Source organism: Lactuca saligna, chromosome 4, assembly GCF_052625555.1.
Source record: "Lactuca saligna cultivar CGN05327 chromosome 4, ASM5262555v1, whole genome shotgun sequence".
NCBI classification, from domain to species: domain Eukaryota; kingdom Viridiplantae; phylum Streptophyta; class Magnoliopsida; order Asterales; family Asteraceae; genus Lactuca; species Lactuca saligna.
In genome coordinates this window covers 233945720-233970986 of record NC_136420.1, presented here as the reverse complement: position 1 = coordinate 233970986, position 25267 = coordinate 233945720, and positions in this window count along the sequence as shown.

Here is a 25267-nt window from a genome sequence, read left to right as displayed (position 1 = left end):
AAGGAGACAGTGGGAGGCAAATCGAACTTGAAGAGATTCAAGAGTCGATAGATGAAGGAACCTCTACCGCTGGCATTCAACCCGAGGAGGAAACTCCGGTTATACCGATTGACGAATCCTTACCTCTTAGACGTTCCGATAGAGTTAGAGTTCATCCCCAGTTTTATGGTTTTCATATTACTACCGAAGGGGACACGTATATTAGTGATAGTACACTAGTAAATCTTGATGAACCTAATAGCTATAAGGAAGCCATGGCAGGCCCGGAGTCTGCGAAATGGAAAGAGGCGATGGATAGCGAGATCCAATCCATGTACGATAACCAAGTTTGGAATTTGGTTGATTATGTGCCCGAACGTAAGACCGTAGGGTGCAAGTGGATCTTCAAGAAGAAGACCTACGTGGATGGGAATGTACACACATATAAAGCGCGATTGGTCGCGAAGGGCTTTACTCAAACTCCCGGAGTTGACTATGATGAGACCTTCTCACCAGTTGCGAATATTAAATCTATTAGAGTGATGCTAGCAATTGCCGCATTTCATGATTATGAGATTTGGCAAATGGATGTCAAGACCGCTTTCCTTAACAGAAAGTTGGCTGAGGATGTTTACATGGCTCAGCCAGAGGGGTTTGTGGATCCGAAGCATCCGAATAGAGTGTGTAAGCTTGAGAAGTCCATTTATGGACTTAAGCAAGCATCTCGAAGATGGAATCTTTGCTTCGATGAGAAAGTCAAAGAGTTTGGATTTGTACGAAGCGAAGATGAATCTTGTGTATATGTCAAAGCCAGTGGGAGTATAGTAAGCTTCCTCGTTCTATATGTCGATGACATATTACTCATAGGAAACGACATCCCGACTCTGCAGGAGGTTAAGTCTTGGCTCGGGAAGTGCTTCGCTATGAAGGACCTCAGAGAGGCTTCTTACATTTTGGGAATAAGGATAGTAAGAGAAAGAAGTAAGAGACTAATTGGACTTAGTCAGAATACTTACTTAGAGAAGGTACTAAAACGTTTTAGTATGGAAAACTCAAAGAAGGGAGAACTACCGATACAAGGAAATGCCAAGTTGAGTAAGACTCAAAGTCCGAGTACCGAAGCTGAGATAGCAGAAATGAGCCGAGTACCATACGCTTCCGCAGTTGGCTCAATCATGTACGCTATAACTTGTACTCGCCCTGACGTAGCCTTCGCTTTGAGCATGGTTAGCAGATATCAAGGGAACCCTGGCAAAGCACATTGGATTGCGGTGAAGAACATCCTTAAGTACCTTCGGAGGACGAAAGAATGGTTCTTAGTCCTTGGAGGGAGTGATGACTTGAAGGTGCGAGGGTATAGTGATGCCAGCTTTCAGACCGACAGGGACAACTACCGTTCGCAGTCGGGCTGGGTCTTTACCCTAAATGGAGGAGCAGTGACTTGGAAGAGTTCCAAGCAAGAAACCGTAGCTGATTCAACGTGCGAATCAGAGTACATCGCAGCGAGCGAAGCGTCGAAGGAGGCAATATGGCTAAAGAACTTCATTGGTGATCTTGGAGTTGTACCGGCCATAAAGGAGCCCATGGAGATTTTCTGTGATAACGAAGGTGCGGTTGCCTTGACCAAGGAACCGAGGGATCATGGTAGATCTCGACATATCGACAGAAAATATCACTTCGTTAGACATCGTGTAGAAGAAGGACAACTCGTAGTGAAGAGGATATCATCAGAAGATAACCCAGCAGATCCGCTTACGAAGGGACTGAGTAGGGTTAAGCACTTGCAGCATGCTAGGAGTATTGGGCTGAAGGATGATATTAGTATAGATTAGATAGTATTAGAAACGTATAATAGATAAATGTAATTAACATTTGATGATTAAATAAAGGAGTTTTATTTATGAGTAAAGTTACTGTCACATGTTAGTTGTTTAACTATTGTTTCACTTTGCATGTTTTGACTTCCAGAATAATTGAGTTTATTAGGAATAATCGATTTATTCAAATGGTCCACAATCGTTCATATGTTGGGAGTAGATATGAATGAAGATTGTCATGAATTGGTGTGTAGAATGTCTGAATGGTGTTAGACATAGCAAGGGTTGCTGCAACGTTCATGAGTGCTTATGAACTGGTTTTGAGCATTCGAATAAACCCGTGCTTGCTGGAATCACCTTATGGAATACGATATAAAAGGTGATCGCAAGACGATAATATCATATAGTCTTAAAACCTAGATATATGGTTTATTATTTGTTAATTGATTGTGCATTGATAATGCGAAAACGCATCAGTAACTTGATGTTATAAAACGCATTGTTGTGTATTGTTGGTTAATGAATAAGTAAATGCATATAAGTCGAAGTTTATCTGTAAATTTTATCCTAAGAGGGTAGAAGAGATATCTTGGCCATTCGATGATTTGATTTGACTTATGTGCCAGGCCCGGTCAGAAGTAAATTGATGTGTTCGATTAAGTTCTATGTCGAATAAATCGGAGATCGAGAAATTTAAATGCATGACTAACCATTCCATAGGATTATCAGCATGATATCTAACAGAGGACTGTACGATCCCTTATCTAAAGGACAAGATTGATTAGATCAGAGTTGACAGCGTCTTTGAGAGCTACGATTGCAAGCCGAATTGTACTTGTATAGTTACTAGACTTATCCAAGTGGGAGACTGTTGGAATAGTGTCTAAGGCTGTAACTATATTCGGTTGTGCATGGTCCTTTTGGGTTGCCTTCACCATAGCAACTTGAAGGATGATTTGTTAAGAGAGAGTAAATATTATAAGGAATAATATATGGCTATTTGATTAATATAAGTCATAAATTAATTGGTATTAATTTGGTGACTTAAAGAGATTAATTAAATAAGAGGGTATAAACTGTCAATTGTTTGATAGTTACACTTTAGACTGTAAATCCTTATCCTAGATAGGATGGACGATTTCTAGGGCTTGGATAAGCCAAAATCATCCATAGGGTTATCTATGGAATGGATTTGGATAGCCTTAAGAGAAGATTATCTAATTAGGGTTTAGGTTGAAACCCTTAAGGAGTCTACAAGTATAAATAGACCCTAAGGGTGAGGGAATTCGACACACAACCTAAAGCAAGGAACCTCTGGCCGAATTCCTCCCCTCTCCTCTCTCCTAAATCATCTTGCTTGCTATTGGTGCTTGTAAGCCATTAGAGGAGTGACATTTGTGACTCTAGAAGCTCCAAGACAAACAAGATCAACAAGGAACTCAAAGGTATGATTCTAGATCTGTTTCAATGTTGTTATTTAACCTAATTAGCTATTAGAAGTCTTGGATTCAAAGCATATTTAATTAGAAAGCCTAGATCCAAGCAATAGGGTTTTGCATGCGCACATAGGAAAGTTCTTATGGCTAAAACCCATTAAATACCATATCAATAATAGATAACCACAACATGTATACTTGACCTTCAGCCTGACTGGACCGCCTTGCAAGGCCTACAGTCTATCTAGATCTATCCCGAGCCTTCGGTATGACTGGACCGTCATGTAGGGCCCACAGTCTATCCGGACCGCTTGTCTGGTGTGTTGGCCTTCAGCACAAAGCAGGACCGCCTCAACCCAACCATCAAACAAATAACCATGTGCACATAAATAACATATACTGGCAAATATACATATATATATATATATATATATATATATATATATATATATATATATATATACATATACATATATATATATATATGTATATATTATATATATATATATATATATATATATATATATATATATATATATATATATCAGATATAACTATCTCACATTTCATCTATCATAGCAATCACTTATAACCAGAATAACGACCTAACCAGGTCACTAACATATAGATCCTAATGGATCATAAAGCATAAAAACACCATGTCTATCCGGATACTGATCTAACATATCATAACCACATATAAAATACTATAATTAGAATAACAACCTAAAGGGTCAGCCTTGGTGCTTTAAACCCCAATGATATTGTGAGGATAACTCACCTCGTTAGCAGCTCAGAATAATATTGTCCACACCTCCAGATATAACTTCAACCACCTCGCCAGTACCCATAAGTGGTCCATTCAATAATTACTCAAATTACCAAAAAGCCCTTGGAAGGCACAAGACACTCGCTAGTCATTTTTGATCAATTTGCCTCATTAGATCAAATCCGTTTCAACCCCGTTGATTTGCCTCATTGGATCAAATCTGTTTTTCATTTTTGATCGATTTGCCTCATTGGACAAATTTCATTTTTGATCAATTTGCCTTATTGGATCAAATCCGTTTCAACCCCATTGATTGATCAAATTATTTTGTTTAGATCAAAATCAAAATCATATTCTTACAATTTTTTTTTTTAATTTCTAAATCAAAATTTTAGTCAATTGTTCGAAATTTTTACTGTTCATCAAAATTTCAAAACCAAATAATTAATATGTTCATTCATTGAGTCCGATTTGAGCCCAAATATTATATCGGTTTACTGTTCAAGAGTTGTTTAGTGTGACATCCCCAAAATCTCGGCCAGAAAAGACCGATTTTCATTTATGCTTTTAAAATAAATTCAGAGTAAATCCTTTTGATTTGAAATAGTTGCGGAATTTGTTCCCAAAAACAAAACATGATAAAACAATGTTTACCAAAACATTTCATAAAAGAAGTGCATTTTTCATTATATAATCAAAACTTGGGTGTCATGTTCCGATATAGACCAATAAGCATAAACGATAATATTACAAGCCATTCAACAAATATATACATATACAGACTTGTAACCAAAACAACTTGATGGTTCATCCATCTTACGCCCTTGCGCCACTTCCTGTAATACAAATAAAACTGAGTGGGTCAGGCTTGGGAGCCTGATGAGCATATAGGGTTTTCAACCCACAATAAATAATTGAATTAATTATTATCAACCAACAATAACCCAGTTACCCATTCCCGTTATTCTCGCTTCACATCCCTAAAATAACTAACACAAGGGACCTAATCTAAGAATATTTTCATCGGGGTGACAACACATGTTGCGCGGGTTCCTCAGCAATATAAGTCAAATAAGGCAACAATGAGGGGGATGGAATACAGCGAATGAACACCCAAGTTCATTAACACCTACAGGTTATGAGCCTGCTAGCGTTCCACTGGACTGTCTAGAAAAGTCCGTGGTCGTCATCTAAATTCCGCTAGATGACTGGATCAAAACAACAACGAGGCCTCTCATCTGTTTATTACACACCAACTATCTACCCATGTTCTACCCAACATATTAGTAGATAAAAACATACATTTTTATACATATTTTCAAAACCTGTATTGCATGCTTGATCAATACATTTTCCATATAACAAATGAGGCACACACACATAACACGTATTTCATATAGAAATAATCCGATCTGTAAGATAGAAGAAAGTGAATACACATTCACACACATAACAACAAAATATACACATAACAAGTATCTCATATAAAATACTTCATAATTATACGTTAGGAGAAAGTAACAACGCACTCATATATATAAACAACAATATACTTAATACACTCAAACCATACTTGTATTATTATTGCGTTTATGAAAGGTAGTATACACTCACTTGATCAGAAGATGATCAGACAGCACTACGAATTGCAAAAGTAGTAATCCTCAGCAGATCTGGAAGATCTCTACAAAAATCGAACTTTTCGCAGGCAGAGCTTCGACTCGGAAACCGCACTTCTCGGGATCTTCGGGATCTCGGGACTTGCTTCGGGACTCGAGAATATTATCGGGGCTTCGGGGTGGCTTTGGGGGTAAAAACGCAGAGCTTCGGCACGAAACGGAGGAGAAATGAGCAATTATACCCGGACCCCTCGCATCCTATTTATAGGAGGCTGGAACCTCCTCGTACGCGGGGCATACGCCTGTACGCGGGGCGTACATGGCTCCGAAGTCGTCACTGCATGCGTCATCCAAAGTGTCGACATTTCTTGCTGTACGCGGGGCGTACTCCGGATGAGTCCGATGACTCGTCCTCGGATAATACCAGATTTTTCAATTAAATTTAAATACAAATTATTTAATAAACTTCGGAAATTCATATCTTCTTCATACAAACTCCGTTTTCGACGTTCTTTATATCCATGCGAAGGTGAGACTACGCTCTACAACTTTCGTTTAGACTCCGTCAGCTAATTTTGACTTTATTTTTATTATTTATTTTTAATATGCCGGGACAGAAAATTTCGTTATAAATTCATAACTTCTTCGTTTGACGTCCGTTCATGCCTAACTTTTTATCGCTTTGATACTAACAACGAGATCTTCGATTCTCGTTTAGATCACTAAGGTTAAATATCGCTCTAACGTAAATTCCACTTTTTACGTCATTCAGCGTTGCCGGTTTTGTCGCGAAACTTCGACAGGTCATAACTTCTTCGTTATAACTCGGATTTCGGCATTCTTTATATCTTTGGAAACCTTGTTTCAACTACTACAACATTATATAAAGATATCAAGTTTATTATACACTTAAATTTTGACGTTTATTTTTATTCTTAATTAATCAAACCACATAATTAAGCAATTAAACACAAAACACATAATACTCAAATAATACACTTCTATTATTTCAAAACGGGTTACAAAGGTTAACCTAGACCATTATATTGCTAAAAATTGCAAGCCCCAGGCGTTACATTTAGCCCAAATAACAATTCTTATATTTTTCATCTTGTTTGATTCCAAAATTTAAAACGATAATGTTTTAATATTCAGTTCGATTCTCCATCTTCGTGTGTTCTTCATTCTCATTCTTTGTTTTTTGAGAAAATTAAAGTTTAAAGTAAGAACTGAATGAATCAAAACTCGATTCAAGTTGCGTTGAAGTCGAATTTTTGACTTATGTTTGCTTAAGTCGAATTCGATCTCGTTTATATCTGATGTTCATTGGAGTGATTTGATAAAGGGAATATAACTTATGAAGGTAATTAACTTTTCGGTATGTTCACATCTGGGTACCTATCTTTTTTTTGTACACATTTAGGTAACAAACTTGTTGGAAATGTTTACATATAACCATTATGACCTGCTATAGCAGGTTAAATCCTAGATGTAAACGTTTTCAATAAGTTCGTTACCTAGATGTGTACAAAAAAAATAGTTACCTAAATATGAACAAAACGAAAAGTAAAAAATAAATTACACGAATGGTCCCTATGGTTTAGAGTAATTTGTGTTTTTGGTCCCTAACTTATTTTTTTTAAACTTGGATGGTCCTTATTGTTTATTTTTGTTGCGCGTTTGGTTCATGTGTTACCTAATGAGACTATTGTGCCTTATTAATTTATTTTTAATTAATTTTCTTATTTATCTATTTATTTTTTGTATATTTAAAAAAATTAATAGACCACCCTACTGTTTATTTTTTAATTAATTTATTTTTTTAACTCGGAAGGGCTCTACTGTTTATTTTTGTTACGCGTTTGGTTCATGTTTTACCTAAAAAGACTATTTTGCCCTTATTAATTGTTTTTAATTAATTTTCTTATTTATATATTTATTTTTTATATATTTAAAATGAATAATATACCCCACATATCTGTATCTCCTCACCGTAATCCTGAAACCACATTTGAAAATTTTAATTTGAGTCTTACCGGTCACCTTCTCATCTCTTATCCTCCACAACTTCTATTTCTTTTCCATCTTTAGTAACATCGATGTCTTCACCATCCTTCTTTTTTTGGTACTTCAACTCTAGCGAACCAACACCATAACCTACAGTCTCTTCATCATTAGTGGGTTGTGGTATTGATTCGACAGAGTTAAAGGACCAAAAAAAGAAGTGACGATGAAGACGTTGATATCACTAAAAATGGAAAATAAATAGAAGCTGAGAAGGATGAGAGACGGGATGGTGAGGAGATACATATATGCGGGGTCTACTATTTTTTCTTAAATACATAAAGTATAAGTACATAAACAAGAAAATTATTTAAAAAAATAAATTAATAAGCGCACAATAGTCTTTTTAGGTAAGACATAGACCAAGCTCGTAACAAAATTAAACAGTAAGGACCATCCGAGTTAAAAAAATAAATAGTAGGGATCATCCGAGGAGATACAAATATGTGTGGTCTATTAATTTTTTTTAAATATGTAAAAAATAAGTACATAAATAAGAAAGTTAATTAAACAAGAAATTAATAAGGGCACAATAGTCTTTTTAGGTAAGATAGGGACCAAACGCGCAACAAAAATAAATAGTAGGGACCATCCAAGTTAAAAAAATAAGTTAGGGACCAAAAATACAAATTCCCCCAAACTATAGGGACCATTCGTGTAATTTAATTTTTACTTTTCATTTTGTTCATATTTGGATAACTATTTTTTTTTTACACATCTAGGTAACGAACTTGTTGAAAGCGTTTACATCTAGGATTTAACCTGCAATAGCAGGTCATAATGGTTATATGTGAACACTTCCAACAAGTTTGTTACCCAAATGTGTAAAAAAAAAAATAGTTACCCAAATGTGAACATACCAAAAAGTTAATTACCTTTATAAGTCATATTCACTTTGATAAACGAATGTGTCTATTAGAGTCAAAATTACTTTCTACTGATATTGATTTGGTATCATTCTCAAGGGTCGGTCCAAAAAGAGAAGTCAAAATTGAATGGGTATATGGTTATTTTGATTTCGAATAGTTTGATTGGAAAAATGTGTATATTGATTTCTGGATTTCGAAGGTCTGTATCTTGTTTTTCAATGTTGATATGTTGATTTTGGAATCAAAGAACGATGATTTGGGTTGATCAAAGAACGAACTGGAGTAAGAATATCGATGGTTGCTGTTCACTGGAAATCAAATCCGATTTAGGGAGAATGTACAATTATAGTTTCATTGTCGATTGTTGAGTTTGGTTTGTGTGACGATTGAGACGTGAAATCGATTTGGGAAAAGGACTGATATTGAGATGTCAAAATGGTTGATTTTGGTTACGATTAGTTGATTGGTGATCGATAACGTGATGTTCGATATCCAGGTTTAAAAAACGATGATTTTGGTTGATTGAATTGATAGTGAACGAAAGTGTCTATGGGGTTGAGAATGGATAAAATCGACTAATATATATTTTTAATAAGTCGATTGATAACGAATGTTTGGAATTGTGATTTGGACTGAGAAATAGATTCGATTTTGGGGCTAAAGAAAGAATGTTTGGATAATTGGATGTTGACTTGTTTGGTTGAAATCAGGATTCGATGGTTCGAAGGTTTAAAATGATATCAATGACTTGTATTGTTTTGGTATCGATGGATGATGGCTGATTGATTGTTAATAGCAAAGATTTAATTTGGGAAGTGGCTATGTTTTGTCGAATGGTAATGAAGCGATGGTGTTTGAAATTGAGGAACCTGTGATAGAAAAAGCGAAAGATGCTAGTCAAGAAATGGATGTCGATGTGGGTTTATCGCTTGATGTCGACTAATTTTGTTGGAATAGATATTCAATGGTCGATATGCGAAGTTTGCTGTTGGTGTCGATGATTTTGGGAAGACTTGTAATAGCGAAACTGAATGATTAAGAGGTTACTGTTCATGGTTAAGCGTTCGACATGCTTCGTTTTTTATAGTTCTTTGATTATTGAGAAAAAAGCTTTGTTATCAATGGTGTTAAGACTTTGTTACTTGGTTAACGAAGTGAAGAAGAAGATACAAAAGTTTCAAAATTAGTCACTCAAGTTTCAAAGTTTTGACACTTTAAACCCATATTCAAAAGATGGATTGATTTTCGAAGGTTTAGATGGAAAGAAACAAAATTTTAGAAAATAGTACATGAAGTTTCGAAATTTTGGCAGTTTATACCCACCTTCGAAAATAGAGTAATAAAAGTTGAGATATTGAAAAATTTTCATTTTTGGTCCCTATAGTTGGTGCAAACTTACACTATGTTCTTTCTAGATCTAATGAGAGTTTAACAAGATTTATTTACTTATTGTGTTCTTAAGTTTACATAATGATTTACTAGATCTTTTCTAATTCTGCACATGTCATCATAATCAACACCACTACAACATGCTAATCTTTGAGCCAATAAAAATAGTCAATTTATTCATAACTTATCTAAGAAACAATTAATCATTCCTACTGACATATTTGTTAAGAAACCAAATATTTCTAAAGAGTCAAAACTGCAACTTCTCCTTAAGGGATAAGGTGTGTCAGCTAGTTGTAACGAAAAATAAAAATTACAAATGGAAAAGTAAATTAAACCATTGTTTTTAAATAATACATGAAAGAAAAATGTTTATAATTTATAGAGATAATTACTAAAATTTATTATTGTAATAAGTAAATTAAGAAAAAATAAATGCTAAAGGAATTATCAAATTAGTTTTACTAGAGTAGATACCATTTTCACAATAAAAGCTCTACGGTTTAAACTCTAATGGCCTCCCACAAACTTAAGTGTATTAAAAGAATGATGTCAAAACTATCAAATACAATGTTTGACAACTTGTATGATAATACATGACTTGGGAAGAGTGTTTTTTTACTATTATATTATGTCCCCTACCCTTCAGGTGAGATCGTATTAGATTGTATGAACATTATTATGGTATATAAATACAAGTGATGGCAGTTATAATCATTTTATACATTTAATTTTGAAGCAAGACCTCAAACGTCATGCAGACATGCACTGTCAACAACTGTTCTAATTAAACAAGCAGGAAGTTATCAACGCGTATTCCTTCCTTTTCAGCATCTTACTACCTAGAAGGGTTGGTGAGCAAATTGTTAATGGAAATACATTTTCCTATAATTATTCTATTATTTAATTTTATATTGAAAATGATGATAATTTGTTGATATTTTGGATGTTCCAAACATATTTTAGAGAAAAAATTGCTATTCAAATATTAAACTTATTGCTAAAAATCCATTAATTCCTTATATCTACTTATTTGATATTTTTACATACAAAATTACAAATAATATGTCAAGATTAACACTGAAAAAAAAAAAAAAAAAAGGTCAAACTATCGACGAATTCCATTAATTTTGTATTAAATATCAACTAGACTAAGTTCACATTCCAAAGAAGAATCTTCTTCTACATTGTCTTAGATGTTTCTTTTTCACTACATGTCTTCATCAGATTGTGTTCATTAATATTCATAATCATAGGTCTTACTAAGAATGCATTCGCATGTGTCCTCTGCTACCAACATACAAATCATATAACTACCATAAACAAAAATGATGCACCCTAATACATAATTGTTTATCATTTTCAACTCATGAACTAGTCGACTTTAAATAAAATTTGTGATTTTAGAAGAACCTCAAAACTAATCATATCACTTAAAACTTGCATGCTTACTAAACATTTCCAATCTTTTAATTTAATAAACCAGTTAATAAGAATGGTTTGATAGGCATGAAGATTATTTGTTTTGAACCATGAAAAAATCATGTTGCAATCAAACAAATGTACGTTTATTGGTAAATTTAATTGTCATAAAACATAAAACTATAAAGAATGCATATTATGAGTCTCTTATGTGTCTTATTCTTGAACATAGACCATTCATAAAAATTACAAAGACGGTCTCGAATCTTAATAAAGAAGTCTGAATGCTACAAATCACTTTCTACTTTTAGCGATTGAAAAACATGAAAAGGCTACAAAGATAGTCTTTCGCATTTACTAATAAAGTGATTCCAAAAAGTTGTTTCGCAGAATATTTTTTGAAGGAATGGAATCTGTCAAAAGAATTGGAATTTGAAGAAATTGGAATCTGAATGTACTAGAAGCTGAAATGCATTTGGAGGATAATGAATGAAATCTGTTTTCTGTTTAGTTTGCTGATTTTACAAAGAAATTAGAAAATAAATTTTATAATACGACGACAATAAACGTACATAGCATGTAAAGAAAATTGTTCATACTTCATACAAAGAAACTAGAGATGTAGTAAGCAGCACAAATGGTAAAAAATTATGTTATTTTCTATCAGACAAAGATGAATCACATATTACAAATATATAAAAAAAAAAAAAAAAAAAAATGGTTGAACACAGTTAATTGCAGAAAAATTGAACATGAGATGTTTACTTGTAAACGAAGATGATAGATAAACCAAAGCAGTAGAAGAATGATGAGCCAGAGATGAAATACGGCAGTAATTGTAGAAAATATATGATCGATAGATGATTTTTTTTTACAAATACCGATTGGAGAAAAATATAATCGATAGAAGAAGGCAATCGTAGAAAAGATATGAAAAATCACATAGTTTATTTTGTTTTACTAGAACCGCATATATATGGGAGGATAATTGTGTAAAAAAAATAATAAAAAAATAAAAATAAAATAAAAAAATAAAAAAAAAACTAACAGAATGTGGATTCCTTATAGACAGGGAATGAATGGGAAATCTTTCATACAGGGAATTAAAAAGTAATTATGGAAATCATATTCCATTCCTTCTGTTAGCCAAACACGTTTTGTATTGGATTTTAGTTTCAAATTCTTTTCAATTCCTTAGGAATCAAACAAAACAAACGACCCCTTATTTGATTATATGATCATTCATTGAACGGATATTAGAAGAGATTTAATACATTATTTTGGTTAATTAAAGATCCATGTGTTAAGAGTCTAATTAGTTATGTTTATCGTTATCAATATATGCATGTGACTCTTTGTTGTTATGCAAAGAGCAAATCATTTTTACTAGGTAATATTTTATCTCGCGTATTCTGTTTTATATGTCTCGAAGTAATTGGGCCTTATACAAAGTTGCTCCTTCGCAAACCTTACACGTGATGTAGCATGCATGCACGATTGATGTCATAATCTTTGAAAAAAAATTGTTGAGATATGGTGACGTACTATACTCCATGTATATGCTTAAAATAGGTAGATATGTCATACATACCTCCTTCCTAACTATATATATATATATATATATATATATATATATATATATATATATATATATATATATATATATATATATATATATATATATATATATATATATATATATATATATATATATATATATATATATATATATATATAAAGAGAGAGAGAGAGAGAGAGAGAGAGAGAGAGATGAATGATCATTTGAGAACTTATAGTTTTCCGAGAAACTGAGAACCATACAAGGGCCGTTAGATCAAAATAATAGAATGTCAAGATGATTTGTGACATTTTTGTAAAAACCTGGAAAAAAGAAACACAAGGGTATCTGACTAAAATTAATCAAAGGGCATTTTAGGGCTAAGATAGCTTATATATGATCCTTTCCTTATGCACTATTTCCCCTTCCTCTCATCTCTCTCTCTCTCTCTCTCTCTCTCTCTATCTATCTATCTATCTATCTATCTATCTATCTATCTATCTTCATCCCACATCCCATTGATCTTCATTGCACCTCCCACAATGAACAGTTCAGCTCACATCATCCCCTCTCCGTCAACCGCCTCACTCCGCCCTCCAACAACCAACCTACCTCTGTCAACAATCAACGCCTTCGACGGCTTACTACTATTTCCTTCATCGACCACCACTACAACAACCTAATATCTCCGCTCTCTCACTTCTTCCAAAATCCTTCCATCTCTCCACTGTCACCCATGTCGGAAGCCTAACAATCGACATTTTGTCGGAGATCCATTCAATTTAGTGAAAAAAGGAGAAATCGAAACGAAATGGTGTGCTTCTGCTTTTTGGTTGACCAAACACATCAAGTGAGACGGTGCAAGCCTACGGCGGGGCTTTGTTCGGTGCAGCGGCAGAGCTAGTGTTGCAGCCCAAGGTTTTGCAATGTATCGTTCTACTATTATGTGTACTTTTTGTGGCGCCATTCTTAAAACTTACCAGTGATTTGATTGATTAGGGCTAGAAGTTACTGAGGAAGTCTGTTATTTGTTGAGATTTACGCTCTTCTAATCTAATATCTCTAGAAGTTTATGAAGCGTATTTGTTGAATTTAGTGAGATCAGGTCTCACTTCAGTAGCAAAAGAAACAACTCTCAGCCCAAGCTATTCAAAAGAAGGCAAATGGCAGTCACTGGAACGTAGATGACAACCGTATTTCTCTGTATAGGTCTCTATCCGGCACTCCTCTTCCCCTACTCTGTCACGATCGAAAAATCCAACCAATTTTAATTTTTCAAAAACAACCCGATTTCATTAAATTATTACAAAAAGGTTTTCAATACAAATCATTTAGAGTATTCCCAAAATCACATTACTACAAAATCATGAGGAGCGGTACGATCACGCCTTTGCCTTGTCACGGTCTTTTGAAGAACCTGAAAAAAAAACATTAAAGCACAACTGTAAGCCCGAAAGCTTAGTGAGATACCCCCAAAATACCAACCACTTATACCATACACATATCATGCTATCTCATAAAGAATCACAGAACAGCCATGCATATCGGGTCTACTGTAGGACTGGTCCGCCTTGCCTGGCCTTCAGTCCACCTGGTCCACCCTCCATGTCCAGTCATGTCCCTCGAGTCTGTAGTGTGCTTGGTCCGCCCGCACTGGGCCTTCAACTCACCTATTCTACTCTCTGAGTCCAATCATATCCCTTGAGTCTGCAGTGTGGTTGGTCCGCCCGCACTGGGCCTTCAACTCACCTGGTCCACTCTCTGAGTCTATAGTATGACTGGTCTGCCCGCATCGGGCCTTCAGTCAGCCTGGTCCACTCTCTGAGCCTCGGCACGTCTGGTCCGCCCTTGTAGGGCCTACCGCCTATCCGGACCGCTCGGTGGGCCTTCGGAATAACCGGTCCGCCTTGGGTATCTTGGCCTACAGCACGAAGCAGGATCCGCCTCAACCCAACTCCAGTCCAAACAACCATGTGCACATAAACATACAATCACATAACAATTCATATTCAGGCAACCCGATCTAGCAGATCACATAACACAACATACTCTAACAGGATACCGACCTAACCGGTCACTAGTAAAGCATCATCCTATCTACCAGGATATCGACCTTAACCAGGTCTCTAACAAATACCATCCTAACTACCAGGATGCAAACATATCAAAGCAATAACATAACAACAGATACCCAGATCTCAATCCGATAAAGGGCCGGCCTTGGTGTCTTAGACCCTGTTGATATAGTGAGGATAACTCACCTCGAAACTGCCGGCTGAAAGGATAAGATCCTGCTGCTCCAAACTCCGACATGAACTCCTCCACTGGACACCAAAACACTCAACTCAATAAATACCCTTAATTACCAAAATACCCCCGGAAGACAACTGGTCAACCCTTGGTCAAAGTCAAAGTCAAAGTCTACCCCTGACTGACTCTACTCGCCGAGTCAACCCAATGACTCGACGAGTCCTCATACACAGAACCTCCTTCACTTCGCGACCCAACTCGCTAAGTCCAACAACTCTGAGTCCACTCGCACCCAACTCACCGAGTCATCCCTTGACTCACCGATTCTTAACTCAACCAGAAAATATTGGGACTCTTCGACAAGACTCGCCGAGTCCAAGAACAGACTCGCCGAGTCTAAGGCTATCTTCAACCTACTCGCCGAGTTGTTCATCCAACTCACCGAGTTGCAGCTCATCTTCAAGCAACCCGTCGAGTCCACCCATGTGACTCGCCGAGTACCACCGGTTCTGAATCCATACAGAAGCTTTCCAAGCCATGCAGATGATCCAAACCATAGATCTACTTCTCCTAAGGCCATCCATCACGTAAAGTGGCAATCTTTACGTGAATCCAAGAAGATCTAGGCATTTTTACTCTAGGGTTTGGGGTTTGGGACAAGATAGCTCCATCAACAACACAAGAACAGGGACTTTAATGCTCTTAAGACCTTCTCCACTCCAGATCTGAGGTAGCAACCTCAGATCTATCCTTCAAACTCAAGATGCCACAAATCTAAGCTTCCCACACAACCCCAAAATGAAGAATCTAGAAGAACACAGCCCAAGAACGAGATATTACCTCAAAATGAAGCCTCCAACAGCAAGAGATCCGAATCTAAACAAAGTCCTTTGATCCAAGCCTCTTCTCCTTCAAGATTTCTTCAACAAACACCTCTCCAAGCTCCAAATGCACTCCAATCTTCCACAATCACGCTTTCTAGGGTTTCTGGACTTCAAGGGGGATCAAAGAGGCTGGGGAGAGGGTATAATGTTCTTTAAATAGGGCTCATTCCCCGGATTTAGGGTTTTCTCCACTCAGCACCTACTCGCCGAGTCCATCTTTGGACTCACCGAGTAGGCCAGTTGACACGCGACCAAAGTCGCGACCCTACTCGCCGAGTCCATCCATGGACTCGTCGAGTTGCCCTTCAAAATTTACTCTTTTAGCCCTTCAACTCTACTCTTGATATTTCGGGATGTTACAATTCTCCCCCACTTAAATTAGGCTTCGTCCTCGAAGCCTACGGAAACTCAACTCCAAAAATACTCCCACAACACGCCACTTGGCCTTAACCGGACCATGTCGCTCAAGGCATACCCATCGAAACTCGAACTCACTTTCTCTTTCCATACGGTGTCCTGATCACCGTCTCAAACCGGGCACCGGCTTTACCCTCTGATAACCACACACAACAACTGAGTACCACTCATGATGCAACACTGCTCCTAATCACAACCATTACTCGACCTATATGAGCTATAAATAACTATGCACCACCCGATTCCCGATTCGAGTCCAACTCTATCCATTCCATGCTGACAGGAAGACACACTCTTCAGAGCAACTCCCATGAGTTCTCTTCTTGCAATCGCATGCACATGCTGAACTAGCTCTAGCACCCTCGGGTTAGGAAAACCCATCACACTGACGACCCTCAAAACATCCCTCGGGATGAACCACTGCTACACAATTCCTTCACCGAAAACAAGTTGGGAATTCAAAACTCCATTCCTGCATCCCTTATGAGCCTCTTGACTTTACAACCTCAGAATTTCCTTTTGCGACCTCAGCAGACATCCCTTCATGATGTCATCCCATACCGCCGCCGCACACGCTGCTCTATGACCACCGTCGGACCACTCCGATCATAACTCTACACTGCCGCTTTCACTTCCGTGAATTTGGACTCCCCTTCGGAATTACATTCCTCCCTCTTTCCTTACCCAGGAAAACCACTTGACCGCCTCGTCACCACGACAAGAGCCACGGTGCTCACCCAACGCTACACCACCTCTTTATAGCGTAACCATTATCCCCTGCACCATACATACTCTGAATCCACCAGAGAAGACTCTCAAGTCCATGCACTACCTCCACTAATTGCGATCAATATCCGGGGCCAGACCTTGCAACATTAACATATCGCGACATACTCAATCCATTATCTCGCACCGATCTACCGACACATGCAGAGTCTTCAGCATGGCTGGACCACCTTACCAGGCCTTCAGTCAAACTGGACCACTCTCATAACCTTCAGCAGACCTGGACCGCCCTCCAGGGCCTTCAGTCTAGCTGGACCGTTCACCGAGCCTTCGGCCTGACTGGTACGCACATTGGCCTTCAGTCTATCCGGACCGCTCAAATAGCAATCAACATTCCGAGTTACCTCTCCGGGAAATCCTCCCATGCATACTGTTCTAGCACCCTAGGGGTTCCGAACTCTATCTCCATTATACATACTCGATCCTGGCCTAATCCCAGGCCCTGCACAATCAAGATCTTGGTCTGTATCCCGCCCCGCACGCCTGCCATTTACTCATACCAACCAATGCCCTTGGCTGACCGAGACACTACTGAATTCCATGCAGGTAAACAACCTTTCATACTCGTCGATCCTCCGGAGAATTCTCCAATTCTCCCCTACTTAGGGCACTGACTACCAACCATCAGTCACTATCACCGACCTCCCAAGATAACCTTGCACAAAACCCACATTTACACTCAGACTGATTCCCACTAGCACTAGCAACCTTCACAAAAACACATTTCCACACCGATCATCCCACTCGAAAGGAACCCAATCTTCAAATATCCATTCCTCAGACTGTAGATGCTACCTGACATTCAAACCAACGTCGCATCCACCAATAATGCTCACAAAAGATAACCAACGAAAACCCGAAATACTAACCCATACCCATGCCAAACCCTCAAGGAACAATGTATACCAAAACAAAAACCACCCAATGAGACTAGCAGATAAACGATACTCCACAATAATCATAATAAACAAGACAACAAGAAAGAAACATACCCGCAGCTGCATCCGACACTGCTCTAACCTCCTCCTCTGCAAGCTGAAAAGCACGAACCTAAGCCCTTGGGGGCTCCGCTCCACCCTGACCTCCCCCTGTGATCTTCAACGTGGCCGGTGCTGGAGCCTACACTGGTCTTGAAGCAAGCTGTGGACAGTTGACCCTCAAGTGTCCAACCTTATGACAATGATAACATATCCTCAAATCCCGAACCAGCACTGACTACCGACAATCCCTCGCATAGTGTCCCTCTTTTCCTCACTTGCGGCATGTACCACCGTACCGAAAAACTCCGGCGTGACCCCTCCCACACTTTCCACAAACGTGGCTGCCCTAATCTCCCATCCTGGAATCAATGGTCTTAGACCGTTTCGTCGCCGGATGCGACTGAATCGGAGCTTGCCTCAGCTCACGCAACTGTAACTCAATCTCTAACTCACGCCGCCTGGCGGCCTCCTGCAACTCCAACAAGGTCTCGCACCTCTGCCCGGACACAAACTGTCTGATGTCTCTCTTTAGCATACTCGGGACATCTAAGCCTACTCCGAAGCGAACTCAGGGCAAAACATCGCCCTCTCGGTAAACATCCTGGTGATTTTCGTTACCGACTCCGAATCCTGCTTCAGCTCAAGGAACTCCTGAGCCAACCTCTCCCTCTTGACCTGCAGAACATAACGAGTGTTGAACATCTCTCTGAACTGATTCCATGAAATCGCAGCCCTCTACGCATCCGAGTATGACCCCGTGGTCAATCTCCACCAATCCTTTGCCCCGAGCCTTAACAGGTTCAGAGCGCACCTCACCCTCTGATCTGCAGGGCATGAACACGTGAAGAAACACCCCTCCACGTCTGATAACCATCTCATAGCAACGATCGGATCCTGAACTCCATCAAAGGTGGGAGGCTTCGTATTATCGAAGTCCCGATACTGAAAACCCCTACTAGCTCCTCCCCCTGCCGCTGCTACAGCCGCTGTAGCTTCCGTGGCAGCCGTCTCCGTGAGAGCCACATAGCGCTCATCAAAATACTCCACCATGGCGGTCTTGATCGACCCAAACAGTTCCGGTAGCTCGGCCCTGAACAATGCAGCAACCTCATCATGCAGGATCTCACGAATCCTCGCATCCAACTCGTGCGTACTCATCTGACCGACAACCTCGGGCGATACGGACCCGCCTGGAACTCCCTCTCCTGCTCCTGATCCTGACCGGGATCCACTCCCAGCATCCCCTGAAATCTCCATACTGAAAATAAAACACCAAAATCTCAGACACTTCCCACTAACCCGGGAACCAACTCTCAACCCAACCCTAGAGGTCATGGTTTCCCTGATACGCGTATGGGTCCTGTGCTTTCAGTAGTACGGGCCCATACTACCTTCTACACCTACCCATATTTGTATGAAGTACTACCACAACACTCTAGTGAAAACATACATAACAACGCTCTATCCTCACTACTAGAGGAACACTAGAAATCTCTCACAAGGAAACCCTAGGCTAGCAGGCATCATAAATCAGGCAACACATCATGAAATCCTGAAGATCCCTAGCCTAACCCTAGCATGTTTTTCTATCAAAGCTCAATAAAAAAAAAATATCATGTATGGTATTTTGGGGTTACTTACTGTCTCCGGCTGATCGTACCTCGTGTCCTCCTCTACTTATTTTTTTTTTTGAAAACCATTTTAAATTCTCTTTCGAAAACCCTCCTAGATTTGAGACTGGAGTCACACGAGTGTTCCTCCAATTCACTCAAATGAAGGCTCTAATACCAACTTGTAACGACCGAAAAATCCAACCAATTTAAAAATTTTCAAAAACAACCCGATTTCATTAAATTATTACAAAAAGGTTTTCAATACAAATCATTTAGAGTATTCGCAGAATCATATTACTACCAAATCATGAGGAGCGGTACGATCACGCCTTTGCCTTGCCACGGTCTCCTGAAGAACCTGAAAAAAACAGTAAACCACAAATGTAAGCCCGAAAGCTTAGTAAGATACCCCAAAATACCAACCACTTATACCATACACATATCATGCTATCTCATAACGAATCATAGAACAGCCATGCATATCGGGTCTACTGTAAGACTGGTCCGCCTTGTCGGGCCTTTAGTCCACCTGGTCCACCCTCCGTGTCCAGTCATGTCCCTCGAGTCTGCAGTGTGGTTGGTCCACCCGCACTGGGCCTTCAACTCACCTGGTCCACTCTCTGAGTCCAATCATATTCCTCGAGTCTGCAGTGTGGTTGGTCTGCCTGCACTGGGCCTTCAACTCACCTGGTCCACTCTCTGAGTCCAATCATATCCCTCGAGTCTACAGTGTGGTTGGTCTGCCCGCATTGGTCCTTCAACTCACCTGGTCCACTCTCTGAGTCTACAGTATGACTGGTCCACCCGCATTGGGCCTTCAGTCGGCCTGGTCCCCTCTCCGAGCCTCGGCACGTCTGGTCCGCCCTCATAGGGCCTACAGCCTATCCGGACCGCTCGCTGGGCCTTCGGAATAACCGGTCCGCCCTGGGTATCTTAGCCTACAGCACGAAGCAGGATCCGCCTCAACCCAACTCCAGTCCAAACAACCATGTGCGCATAAACATACAATCATATAACAATTCATATTCAGGCAACCCGATCTAGCAGATCACATAACACAACATACTCTAACAGGATACCGACCTAACCGGTCACTAGCAAAGCATCATCCTATCTACCAGGATACCGACCTTAACCAGGTCTCTAACAAATACCATCCTAACTACCAGGATGCAAACATATCAAAGCAATAACATAACAACAGATACCCAGATCTCAATCCGATAAAGGGCCGGCCTTGGTGTCTTAGACCCTGTTAATATAGTGAGGATAACTCACCTCGAAACTGCCGGCTGAAAGGATAAGATCTCGTTGCTCCAAACTCCGACACGAACTCCTCCACTGAACACCAAAACACTCAACTCAATAAATACCCTTAATTACCAAAATACCCCCGGAAGACAACTGGTCAACCCTTGGTCAAAGTCAAAGTCAAAGTCTACCCCTGACTGACTCTACTCGCTGAGTCAACCCAATGACTCGTCGAGTCCTCATACACAGAATCTCCTTCACTTCACGAACCAACTCACCGAGTCACCCCGAGACTCGCCGAGTCCAACAACTCTGAGTCCACTCGCACCCAACTCACCGATTCTCAACTCAACCAGAAAATATTGGGACTCTTCGACAAGACTTGCCGAGTCCAAGAACAGACTCGCAAAGTCTAAGGTTATCTTCAACCTACTCGCCGAGTTGTTCATCCAACTCGCCAAGTTCCAGCTCATCTTCAAGCAACTCGTCGAGTCCACCCATGTGACTCGCTGAGTACCACCGGGTCTGAATCCATACAGAAGCTTTCCAAGCCATGCAGATGATCTAAACCATAGATCTACTTCTCCTAAGGCCATCCATCTCGTAATGTGGCAATCTTTACGTGAATCCAAGAAGATCTAGGCATTTTTACTCTAGGGTTTGGGGTTTGGGACAAGATAGCTCCATAAACAACACAAGAACAGGGACTTTAATGCTCTTAAGACCTTCTCCACTCCAGATCTGAGGTAGCAACCTCATATCTATCCTTCAAACTCAAGATGCCACAAATCTAAGCTTCCCACACAACCCCAAAATGAAGAATCTAGAAGAACACAGCCCAAGAACGAGATATTACCTCAAAATAAAGCCTCCAACAGCAAGAGATCCGAATCTAAAGAAATCCCTTTGATCCAAGCCTCTTCTCCTTCAAGATTTCTTCAACAAACACCTCCCCAAGCTCCAAATGCACTCCAATCTTCCACAATCACGCTTTCTAGGGTTTCTGGACTTCAAGGGGGATCAAAGAGGCTGGGGAGAGGGTATGATGTTCTTTAAATATGGCTCATTCCCTGGATTTAGGGTTTTCTCCACTCAGCACCTACTCGCCGAGTCCATCTTTGGACTCACCGAGTAGGCCAGTTGACACGTGACCAAAGTCGCGACCCTACTTGCCGAGTCCATCCATGGACTCGCCGAGTTGCCCTTCAAAATTTACTCTTTTAACCCTTCAACTCTACTCTTGATATTTGAGGATGTTACATGCTCTTTCTTATACTTTTGGTACCTAAACAAACCCTTAACTTTTCGTTTGATTTCTTTCTTTTATCTATCATATGGATAATCTTATGTATCTGTGTTTATACTTTATACGCATATCATGTTTTCTACTTTCAATTCCCTTTTCATATTAAGTCTTTTTCATAACTTTGATTTACAAGTTTTTTTCCAGGTTCTTTTTCTACGTATGCAATCTCTCTCTCTCTCTCTCTCTCTCTCTCTCTCTCTCTCTCTCCAGCATTGTTTCTTTTTGGTAGGCATGCCATGGCTATTGTTGTTGCAGCAACTAGAGTAATTCTTGGTTGGTTATTTTCAGTCCTTGCTTTTCTTCCAGTAACAGTCTACTCTCTACTTCGAAAATTCAAAAGCGCGTTTATGTCAATTACACTTTTGCTACGTACTATTTTATAAAAGAGTTATTCCTAAATTCTAATTTTCTATTTTCTAACCACTTCTTATGTTTTTGTATCAGACAATTTTAGTAGTTGTGGATTACTATTACTATGGGAAATGGACATCATCTGTTATGAATCTGTTGGTGTATAATGTTTTTGGAGGTAGAAAGAGTTATTTATATGGAACTAAAGGGCCCTTATTTTACTTGAAGAATGGATTTAATAACTTCAATTTTGCTCTTGTTTTTGCACTGATGTTTGTGGTTCTATTGCCATTTACAAAGAAGAAATATGCCCCTAATATCGACTTGATCCAAGTTTTCTAATGCTTCCATCAAATGAGTGACGTGGGTCCACCATAATTGATGTTTCTGCATCATGTAAGTTTGAACTTCAGGTGTTATTTTCACTCGTAGGTGAGGGTATTCATCTGAACCCATCTGTAAGATATTCAAAAACCTAAAAATTAATATCTTAGATAAATAAAATAAAATAAAAAAAGTTAAAAACAAATATGTTTTTATTTTTACCCATATCAATGAACTTCCATTACTTTCAAGCACACGTAATAAATCTTGAACATGTGATCGAACATTGTCTCTTTCAATTGTTAATTCATCAATCTACTTCTGCATCTGTACATGAGATCCAATTTTTTTTCATTATGTAAATTTATTAGTTTTTGTGTAATGTAAGGGGTAGAAAAGTAATTTATTTATTACCTTTTCAAGTTGAAGGTCTTTTTCCCTTAACAATGCAGTGGTGGTATCTGATGTGAAACAATTAGAGCTTGGAGTTCTTAAATCGTTTTCCAATCTATTTAATTCTCTTTGAAGATGCATCGCTACAGTTTTGTCTGAAATTACCGTATTGACCTGGGCATTTGTACTTACTTCTTTTGCACAACTTGCAAATAAAAGTGTGTTTCTTGATTGTTCAACATGACTTCTTGCATGACTCATAGTATATTTATTTAAATAACTTTTAACCTAGATGATACTTGATTATTGTGTTGTGTTATTGCATCTCTCACTATGAATCTGTTCACCCTCTACGAATTGACTAAGTTTTGTAATTATTGATCATGAAAATTAATTTGGAAGCTAATAACTGTGCATTTTTAGGCACTGCGTTTGCTTATGGACAAACAAGTAATGGAAAAACGTTTACAATGAATAGGTCTGAGAATGATCTGGGAATTATTCACAGAGATGTCAAAGATATTTTGGCCAAGATTGACATGGTATATGAGTATATTCTTATAATTTCACTAGTATATTTTTTTTTTGGAAATTACAATATAATTTTGTTGATTTTGGTTTAGACATATTTTCAATCGTTAAAAATGGATGATGTCACATGTGAATTAATTTGGATGTGATTCATATGTTTACATCTAAATCACATGTAATTCACATGTAAATCACAAATGAATCACATATAAATTACATGTGATTCACATGTAAATCACAAGTGAATCACATATGAATTACATGTGATAAATCACATGTGATTCACATGTAAATCACAAGTGAATCACACATGAATTACATGTGATTCACATGTAAATCATAAGTGAATCAAATATGAATTGCATGAGATTCACATGTAATTCACATATAAATTACTTGTGATTCACATATAAATCACATATGAATTACATGTAAATTACAAGTGAATCCGATATGAATTACATTTATATGTACACAAGTATTTTGTGTTAGTATTCTTTGTTAATTAATATTTAAAAATTTTCTTATCAATTTCACACTATATCACATTATATATCAAATGTGAATCTTATATGATATAATAACATGTGTATCTTATTCTTACATGATATGTACATATCCATTTTTTTAGTGTTCTTGCATTTTTTTTTTGTAGATTTAGAAGAATTTATGGAAAATATCGAAGATGTGAAAAGTGATAAATTTGAAATAAAAAAATCTGGAAATCTTGACATGAAGAAATGAATACGAATTGAAATTTTGTAGCATTTTTTTTTATATATTTTAGATTGTATCGAATAAAATATGTGTACTATTGTGTTTCTAGATTAGTAATAAAAATGAGTTTCTTTTATGATTTACTTAGAAATATTATAATATACGGAATATGTTTTATTGTATTGAAAAAATATCCATATATGCACACAAAACTTAGATTTTTGAAAAAAAAAATTACAACTTTTTAAAAAAAATAATAAAGCTTTCTTTAAAAATTTTGTAGTTTTTTTTTTTGAAAAGTTGTAGTTTTTTTTAACATGCAGTTTTCATTAAAAAAATCATAGTTTTTTTTTTTTTTTTTTAAATTATAGTTTTCGTTAAAAAATTGCAGTTTTTTTTGAAAAAATAATGAATTTTTTTTTAAAATAATGTAGTTTTCTTTAAAAGTACAATTTTTTTAAACTGTAGTTTTTTAAAAATAATATTTTTTTTTTCAAAAATTCATGTATTCTATAAAAAATTAAAAAATTTGCACTTTTTTT